This window comes from Ranitomeya variabilis, chromosome 3 (assembly GCF_051348905.1).
Source record: "Ranitomeya variabilis isolate aRanVar5 chromosome 3, aRanVar5.hap1, whole genome shotgun sequence".
Lineage (NCBI taxonomy): Eukaryota > Metazoa > Chordata > Amphibia > Anura > Dendrobatidae > Ranitomeya > Ranitomeya variabilis.
Window position 1 is genome coordinate 765,577,626 of NC_135234.1, and position 9,786 is coordinate 765,587,411.

A 9,786-nucleotide genomic window follows, 5' to 3' on the forward strand; every position below is an offset into this window, starting at 1 on the left:
TGCCATTTATACGGATGTCTCAGCTCCGCAGAATTCCCCATGGTTTAAGATCATGCAAATCTATTTGTAATCCTCCGCCATCATTGTCAGCAGCAGCTTCTTACAGATACCAGCAGAGTCTGGAATCCTGAGAAAGAGCAACAACTTCCAAACTTGTGCAGCCATCAGCAAGGGGCAAAATAAAGGGCAAGATTAAAAAATAAGAATCTCATGTGTGGGCTCCGCCTACTCATGGAGGCTCCTCCCCTTTGGCTATGTTTCACCGATCACTGGTCATCTGTTCATGTACTGATTTGTGCTTTTACCCTACATCGAGTCCAAGCTGCAGTGTAAACCATGGGGAGAAAGAGAAGCAACGCGACCCTCTCATAAGCTAGGACTAGTGGTGAACCACTAATAGCGGCAGACCACGTGGCCGCTATGGGGCCCGTGAGTTGGGGGGCTTTACCAGCGACAGCACCAGGCCCTTTCCCGCCGGCATCACAATGATAACTGGCTCAGCTCCCTCTTCTATCATTCTCCCTTTGCATCTGAGCACTGACGTTTCAGCGCAGCATTGCGGTGACATCACAACTGTGCAGAGCTTCAGAACAGACGCTGCAGAGAACGGAGCAGCAGGGGAACAGGGAGAGGTGAGTATTTCCTTTTTTTAATCAATGAGTACACTGTGAAGGCAATTATACTGTTTGGAGGGCTGTGTGGGGGGGCTAAGATAATACTTGAAAGGCTACATGGGGCCATTATACTGTGTGTGGGCCATTATATAGTGTTGAGTTGGTGCGATTAAACTGTCCAAAGGGGTGTGGGGCCCATTATACTATATAAAGGGACCATAATACTGTATAGAGGGCTGTGTGGGGAACATCATATTGTGTGGGAGGCCTCAAACTGTGTGGGAGGACTGCGCTAGGCCATCCTACTGTGTGTGGGCAACTGTGTGGGCCATCATACTGTGTGCAGGGGACTGTGAGGGCCATCATACTGTGTGCGGGGGACTGGGAGGGCCATCATACTGTGTGCAGAGGACTGTGAGGGCCATCATACTGTGTGTGGAGGACTGTGAGGGCCATCATAATGTGTGTGGGGGATGGTGAGGGCCATCATACTGTGCTTGGGGGACTATGAGGGCCATCATACTGTGTGTGTGGGGGGACTGTGTGGGCCATCATACTGTGTGTGGGGGACTCTGGGCCATCATACTGTGTGTGGAGGACTGTGAGTGCCATCATACTGTGTGGGGACTGTGAGGGCCATCATACTGTGTGTGGGGGACTGAGGGCCATCATACTGTGTGTGGAGGGACTGTGTGGGCCATCATACTGTGTGTGGGGGACTGTGAGGGCCATCATACTGTGTGTGTGTGGGGGGGACTGTGTGGGCCATCATACTGTGTGTGGGGGACTGTGAGGGCCATCATACTGTGTGTGGGGGACTATGAGGGCCATCATACTGTGTGTGTGGAGGACTGTGTGGGCCATCATACTGTGTGTGGGGGACTGAGGGCCATCATACTGTGTGGGGGGGACTGTGTGGGCCATCATACTGTGTGTGGGGGACTGTGAGGGCCATCATACTGTGTGTGTGGGGGACTGTGTGGGCCATCATACTGTGTGTGTGGAGGACTGTGTGGGCCATCATACTGTGTGTGGGGGACTGAGGGTCATCATACTGTGTGTGGGGGGGACTGTGTGGGCCATCATACTGTGTGTGTGTGGGGGGGACTGTGAGGGCCATCATACTGTGTGTGTGGGGGACTGTGGGCCATCATACTGTGTGTGGGGGACTGAGGGCCATCATACTGTGTGTGGGAGGCTGTATGGGCCATCATACTGTGTGTGTGGGGGACTGTGTGGGCCATCATACTGTATGGGGGACTTTGAGGGCCATCATATACTATGTGGAGGACTGTGACGGTCATCATACTGTATGTGGAGGACTGTGGGGGCCATCATACTGTGTGTGTGGGGGACTGTGTGGGCCATCATACTGTGTGTGAGGGACTGTGTGGGCCATCATACTGTGTGTGGGGGCCATCATACTGCGTGTGGGAGGCTGTGTGGGCCACTATACTGTGTGTGGGGTACTGTGGGCCATCATACTGTGTTGGGATCACTGTGGAGTTATCATACTTTGCGGAGAAGGGGGGTTACTACAGGGTCATTGTACTGTGCAGGTAGGAGGGTACTGAAGATGAATTTATCGTGGGGGTACCAAACTGTTTGGTTGGGAACTTTTGTTGTCCTCACACTTTATGAGGGCCATCAAAGGGGGGTATCTTAGTACGTGGGAACACTAATGGGCTTCAATAGGAGCAAAACTACTTTGTAATACTTTTTTTTTTAAGGGCACGCTGTTGGTATGTGCTGCTGATAATGGACAAGAGGGAAGTTTGCAGAGACTAGTTCTGGGCGTGAAATCTCATCATGGAGTCTGTGCTGCATGGAGACAAAAGGGATAGGAGGACTTCAATCAGAGAAGACGTCATTGTAATGCAGTATAATATGGGCATTGTATGACAGTAGTAAGTGGACATGTAATGGCAGTATAGTATGAACATTGTATCAGTAAGTGGACATGTAATGGCAGTATAGTATGAACATTGTATCAGTATGTGGACATGTAATCGCAGTATAGTATGGGCATTGTATGACAGTAGTATGTGGACATGTAATGGCAGTGTAGTATGGACACTGTATGACAGTAGTACACTCCCTGACAGAAGTTATGTCCCTTATCCATGTTATGTAAATAAAAGCTTATAACCTGACGTTAAATTCATCCATTGGTGGAATAAATTTTTCTTTTGAAAGCTGAAACCCTCCGAAATGTGGTTTAGGTTAAGAAAATAAATTGGCATCAATGCAGAAATATTGATCAGTTAGTGGACCCAGAATGGTCAGATTTTGGCAAGACAAAAGTTTTGTCGCCCACAGAAAGTAATGTGATATTCAAACAAATAATTAACTTAAAATACAAATATATGTTGCATAACATTGGTGAATGAAGCTGTGGTGTTATTAGAGTCATATTTAATATTTTGTGTGACTTCCATGAGCTTGAAGGACTGCATCCATGTGGTTCAACAATGATTCATACAATTTATTAATGACGTCATCAGGAATAGCAAAGAATGCAGTCTTACATGCCTCCCAGAGTTCACCTAGATTCTTTGGTTTTGTCTTCCAAGCTTCCTCTTTCATCCTACCCCAAACATGCTCAGTGATGTTGATGTCTGGTGATTGGGCTGGCCAGTCCTTGAGCACCTTGATCTTTTTTGCCTGGAGGAACTTTGCTGTAGAGAAGGATGTATGAGATGGAGCACCATCCTGCTGCAGAATGACCCCTTTTATGATTTGGAATATAAGAGGTCGCTAATACTTCTTGATATTTTAGGCTATTGATATTGCCTTCCACCTTGCAAATGTTTCGCACACCCCAATACTGAATGTAACCCGAGACCATGATCTTTCCACCACCAAATTTAACTGTTTTCTGGGTGTATTTTGGATCCATACGGGCTCCAGTAGGTCTCCTGCAGTATTTGCGGTGGCTGAGGTGTAATTCTACTGAAGATTCATCAGAGAAATCCACCTTCTGCCACTTTTCCAGCGTCCATCTGTTTAGCAGGCTGTGGGACTTTGCAAATGCCACATGTTTTTTTATTTGCATTTTGTTTAGTGCCGGCTTCTGGGCACTGATTCGACCATTTCGAGACAGAATCCTACAAACTGTTCTAGTTGACACAGGGACTTGAGGTGACCAGGCCTGTTGGAGCTCTGCTGCAGTGGATGAGGGGCTTGCTTTGGATTTTCTAACCAACAAACGTTCCTACTGAGCAGTTGTCTTGCTCGGTCTGCTGGACCTGGGCTTGTCAAACACATCTCCAGTCTCTTCAAATCTTTTTTTAATTCTTTGTACTTGACGCTGAGACACATTAAAGGTGCCAGCCACCTCTGCAGTGGATCTGGTCTTCAGCCTCTTGATAATCCAGGCATTGGTTGCAGGGTGGCTTTTTGGCATGTTGTCAGAGCTCAAGTTGCAGTTCAAGTGAAGGTCTGGGGTGCTGGGTTTCTTTTTATACATGCACACTAATTAACCAATCCTTTACTGAGCACAGGTGAGGATGTAAACTAGGATTGGGAGCATTATATGACCAGGCGACAAAACTTTTGTCTTGCCAAAATCTGACCATTCTGTGTCCATTAACTGATCAATATTTCTGCATTGATGCCAATTTCTTTTCTTAACCTAAACCACATTTCGGAGGGTTTCAGCTTTCATAAGAATCATTTACAGCCATTTACAGAATGCATTACAGAATGCTGTAGATAAGCCCCTGATGCCGGTGGGCTTAGCTCACCTTCGATTTTGGGGGTGACAGGTTCCCTTTAACGTCCGGTTATAAGCTTTTATTTACATAACATGGATAAGCGACATAACTTCTGTCAGGGAGTGTATGATGACATAAAATGGCTGTGTAGTATGGGCATTGTATGACAGTAGTATGTGGACCTGTAATGGCAGTATAGTATGGGCATTGTATGACAGTAGTATGTGGACATGTAATAGCAGTATAGTATGGGCATTGTATGACAGTAGTATGTGAACCTGTAATAGCAGTGTAGTATGGACATTGTATCAGTAGTATGTGGACCTGTAATGGCAGTATAGTATGAGCATTGTACCAGTAGTATGTGGACCTATAATAGCAGTGTAGTATGGGCATTATATGACAGTAGTATGTGGACCTATAATGCCAGTATATTCTAGGCATTGTATGACAGTAGTATGTGGACATGTAATGGCAGTATAGTATGGGCATTGTATGATAGTAGTATGTGGACATGTAATCGCAGTATAGTATGGGCATTGTATGACAGTAGTAAGTGGACCTGTAATGGCAGTATAGTATGGGCATTGTATCAGTAGTATGTGAACCTGTAATGGCAGTATAGTATGGGCATTGCATGACAGTAGTATGTGGACATGTAATGGCTGTATAGTATGGGCATTGTATCAGTGGTATGTGGACCTGTAATGGCAGTATAGTATGGGCATTGTATGACAGTAGTATGTGGACATGTAATAGCAGTATAATATGGGCATTGTATGACAGTTCTATGTGGACATGTAATGGCAGTATAGTATGGGCATTGTATCATTAGTATGTGGACCTGTAATGGCAGTATAGTATGGGCATTGTATGACAGTAGTATGTGGACATGTAATGGCAGTATAGTATGAGCATTGTATGATAGTAGTATGTGGACCTGTAATGCCAGTATAGTATAGGCATTGTATGACAGTAGTATGTGGACATGTAATGGCAGTATAGTATGAACATTGTATCAGTATGTGGACATTTAATCGCAGTATAGTATGGGCATTGTATGACAGTAGTATCTGGACCTGTAATGGCAGTATAGTAGGGGTATTGTATGACAGTAGTATGTGGACATGTAATGGCAGTATAATATGGGCATTGTATGACAGTAGTATGTGGACATGTAATGGCACTGTAGTATAGACATTGTATCAGTAGTATGTGGACCTGTAATGGCAATATAGTATGGGCATTGTATGACAGTAGTATGTGGACCTGTAATGGCTGTGTAGTATGGGCATTGTATCAGTAGTATGTGGACCTGTAATGGCAGTATAGTATGGGCATTGTATGACAGTAGTATGTGGACATGTAATGGCAGTATAGTATGAGCATTGTATGATAGTAGTATGTGGACCTGTAATGCCAGTATAGTATAGGCATTGTATGACAGTAGTATGTGGACATGTAATGGCAGTATAGTATGAACATTGTATCAGTATGTGGACATTTAATCGCAGTATAGTATGGGCATTGTATGACAGTAGTATCTGGACCTGTAATGGCAGTATAGTATGGGTATTGTATGACAGTAGTATGTATACATGTAATGGCAGTATACTAAGAGCATTGTATGACAGTAGTATGTGGACATGTAATGGCAGTATAGTATGGGTATTGTATGATAGTAGTATGTGGACATGTAATGGCAGTATAGTATGTGCAGCGCCCCAGGGTCCTGGTCGTTGCAGTACTGTGGCTCCGCCACTAAGGGGAGCCATGGTACGTTCGATGGCACCGAAGGAGTTCCTCCAATCAGGTATCACAGACACCAATATGTTTCACAGCTGGGCCTCCGGGGGGAGCTAAGGGTGCTATTCATTAGGCCACTCCCCACCATAGTGGGAAAACTGGGGGTCAGGCAGGAAGTTAGAAGAGAACGCTGACGGGATTGAACGGAGCAACACCCTGTGGCAGGGGGTGTTGTGAAGGGAGAGACTGTAGGGTCTCTGCCAGGGGTGGGATCCTGGCAGAGGCTTGGCATTGAAAGAACGTAACGGGACCGTGCCTGCTCAGCATAGCGGCGGTGCCCAAGAAAGGACTAGAAGCGAGACAGATTGTGCTGAGTGAGAAACGAGATCAAGCAGAAGGAGAATACCAGCAGGGGTTTTGTTGAAAGAGGCAGCACCTTGCTGAGGCGCAATACCGGTGGCCGGAACGCCGAGGGAGTGGATTAGAATACAGCTTCAAGCCATACTCCAAACAGCGGCAGGGCAGTCGGTCTCAGGCGGGCTGTCTACCACATATCACCTATGAAGTCTTGGGGGGCAATTGCGGGAGAGGGGCGACTCTAGGGTCCCGGAAGAACTCCAGGCCTACCTGACAAACGGGTGCCATTCCAACCTGAATACAGGGAAGGGGTGGATTACAGAGGAACATCAAATCGAGTTGTGAGGGAACTTAAGAAACAGACACAACCGTTGTGGGGTTACTTTCCGTGAGCACAGCAGGGAAGGACTACAACACATAGCGCTAGAAGGAAGGCACAGATTTCCACCTGAGAGGAGAACTCTGGAGGTGCCATTGGACCGGCCGGACTTGCGCAGCCTGGTGAACCGTATTCTGGACTGAGGACTCAGAGATCTCCAGTAAAGAGGTAAAGAGACTGCAACCTGGTGTCCTCGTTATTTACCGCGACTTACACCCCACAACTGCACCGCTACATCGCTACCATTACTACCACCTATTACACCGGACGTCCCCCACTGACGGACAGGGCCACGGACCGGGTCTAGCCACCGTGACGACCCCGAGACTGAGAACTAGAGGCCCGGCTCCGGGTACCCCTCGGCCCTGCGGCGGTGTGGGGGCACTCCAGTATGGGCATTGTATGATAGTAGTATGTGGACATGTAATGGAAGTATAGTATGGGCATTGTATGATAGTAGTATGTGGACATGTAATGGCAGTACAGTATGGGCATTGTTTGACAGTAGTATGTGGACATGTAATAGCAGTATAGTATGGGCATTGTTTGACAGTAGTATGTGAACCTGTAATAGCAGTGTAGTATGGACATTGTATCAGTAGTATGTGGACCTATAATGGCAGTATAGTATGGGCATTGTATCAGTAGTATGTGGACCTGTAATAGCAGTGTAGTATGGGCATTATATGACAGTAGTATGTGGACCTGTAATGGCAGTATAGTATAGGCATTGTATGACAGTAGTATGTGGACATGTAATGGCAGTATAATATGAGCATTGTATGACAGTAGTATGTGGACATGTAATGGCAGTATAGTATGAACATTGTATCAGTATGTGGACATTTAATCGCAGTATAGTATGGGCATTGTATGACAGTAGTATGTGGACATGTAATGGCAGTATAGTATGAGCATTGTATGACAGTAGTATGTGGACCTGTAATGGCAGTATAGTATAGGCATTGTATGACAGTAGTATGTGGACATGTAATGGCAGTATAATATGAGCATTGTATGACAGTAGTATGTGGACATGTAATGGCAGTATAGTATGAACATTGTATCAGTATGTGGACATTTAATCGCAGTATAGTATGGGCATTGTATGATAGTAGTATGTGGACATGTAATGGCAGTATAGTATGAGCATTGTATGATAGTGGTATGTGGACATGTAATGGCAGTATAGTATGGGCATTGTATGACAGTAGTATGTGGACATGTAATGGCAGTATAATATGGGCATTGTATGTAAGTTCTATGTGGACATGTAATGGCAGTATAGTATGGGCATTGTATCATTAGTATGTGGACCTGTAATGGCAGTATAGTATGGGCATTGTATGACAGTAGTATGTGGACATGTAATGGCAGTATAGTATGAACATTGTATCAGTATGTGGACATTTAATCGCAGTATAGTATGGGCATTGTATGATAGTAGTGTGTGGACACGTAATGGCAGTATAGTATGGGCATTGTATGACAGTAGTATGTGGACATGTAATGGCAGTATAGTATGGGCATTGTATGATAGTAGTGTGTGGACACGTAATGGCAGTATAGTATGGGCATTGTATGATAGTAGTGTGTGGACACGTAATGGCAGTATAGTATGGGCATTGTATGACAGTAGTATGTGGACACGTAATGGCAGTATAGTATGGGCATTGTATGATAGTAGTATGTGGACATGTAATGGCAGTATAGTATGGGCATTGTATGATAGTAGTGTGTGGACACGTAATGGCAGTATAGTATGGGCATTGTATGACAGTAGTATGTGGACATGTAATGGCAGTATAGTATGGGCATTGTATGATAGTAGTGTGTGGACACGTAATGGCAGTATAGTATGGGCATTGTATGATAGTAGTGTGTGGACACGTAATGGCAGTATAGTATGGGCATTGTATGACAGTAGTATGTGGACACGTAATGGCAGTATAGTATGGGCATTGTATGATAGTAGTATGTGGACATGTAATGGCAGTATAGTATGGGCATTGTATGATAGTAGTATGTGGACACGTAATGGCAGTATAGTATGAGCATTGTATGATAGTAGTCTGTGGACACGTAATGGCAGTATAGTATGGGCATTGTATGATAGTAGTATGTGGACATGTAATGGCAGTATAGTATGGGCATTGTATGATAGTAGTATGTGGACACGTAATGGCAGTATAGTATGAGCTGTGTATGATAGTAGTATGTGGACATGTAATGGCAGTATAGTATGGGCATTGTATGATAGTAGTATGTGGACATGTAATGGCAGTATAGTATGGGCATTGTATGATAGTAGTATGTGGACATGTAATGGCAGTATAGTATGAGCATTGTATGATAGTGGTATGTGGACATGTAATGCCAGTATAGTATGGGCATTGTATGATAATAGTATGTGGACATGTAATGGCAGTATAGCATGGGTATTGTATGACAGTAGTATGTGGACATGTAATGGCAGTATAGTATGGGCATTGTATGACAGTAGTATGTGGACATATAATGGCAGTATAGTATGGGCATTGTATGATAGTAGTATGTGGACATGTAATGGCAGTATAGTATGGACATTGTATGACAGTAGTATGTGGACATGTAATGGCAGTATAGTATGGGCATTGTATGATAGTAGTATGTGGACATGTAATGGCAGTATGGTATGGGTATTGTATGATAGTAGTATGTGGACATGTAATGGCAGTATAGTATGGACATTGTATGACAGTAGTATGTGGACATGTAATGGCAGTATAGTATGGGCATTGTATGATAGTAGTATGTGGACATGTAATGGCAGTATGGTATGGGTATTGTATGACAGTAGTATGTGGACATGTAATGGCAGTATAGTATGGGCATTGTATGATAGTAGTATGTGGACATGTAATGGCAGTATAGTATGGGCATTGTATGATAGTAGTATGTGGACATGTAATGGCAGTATGGTATGGGTATTGTA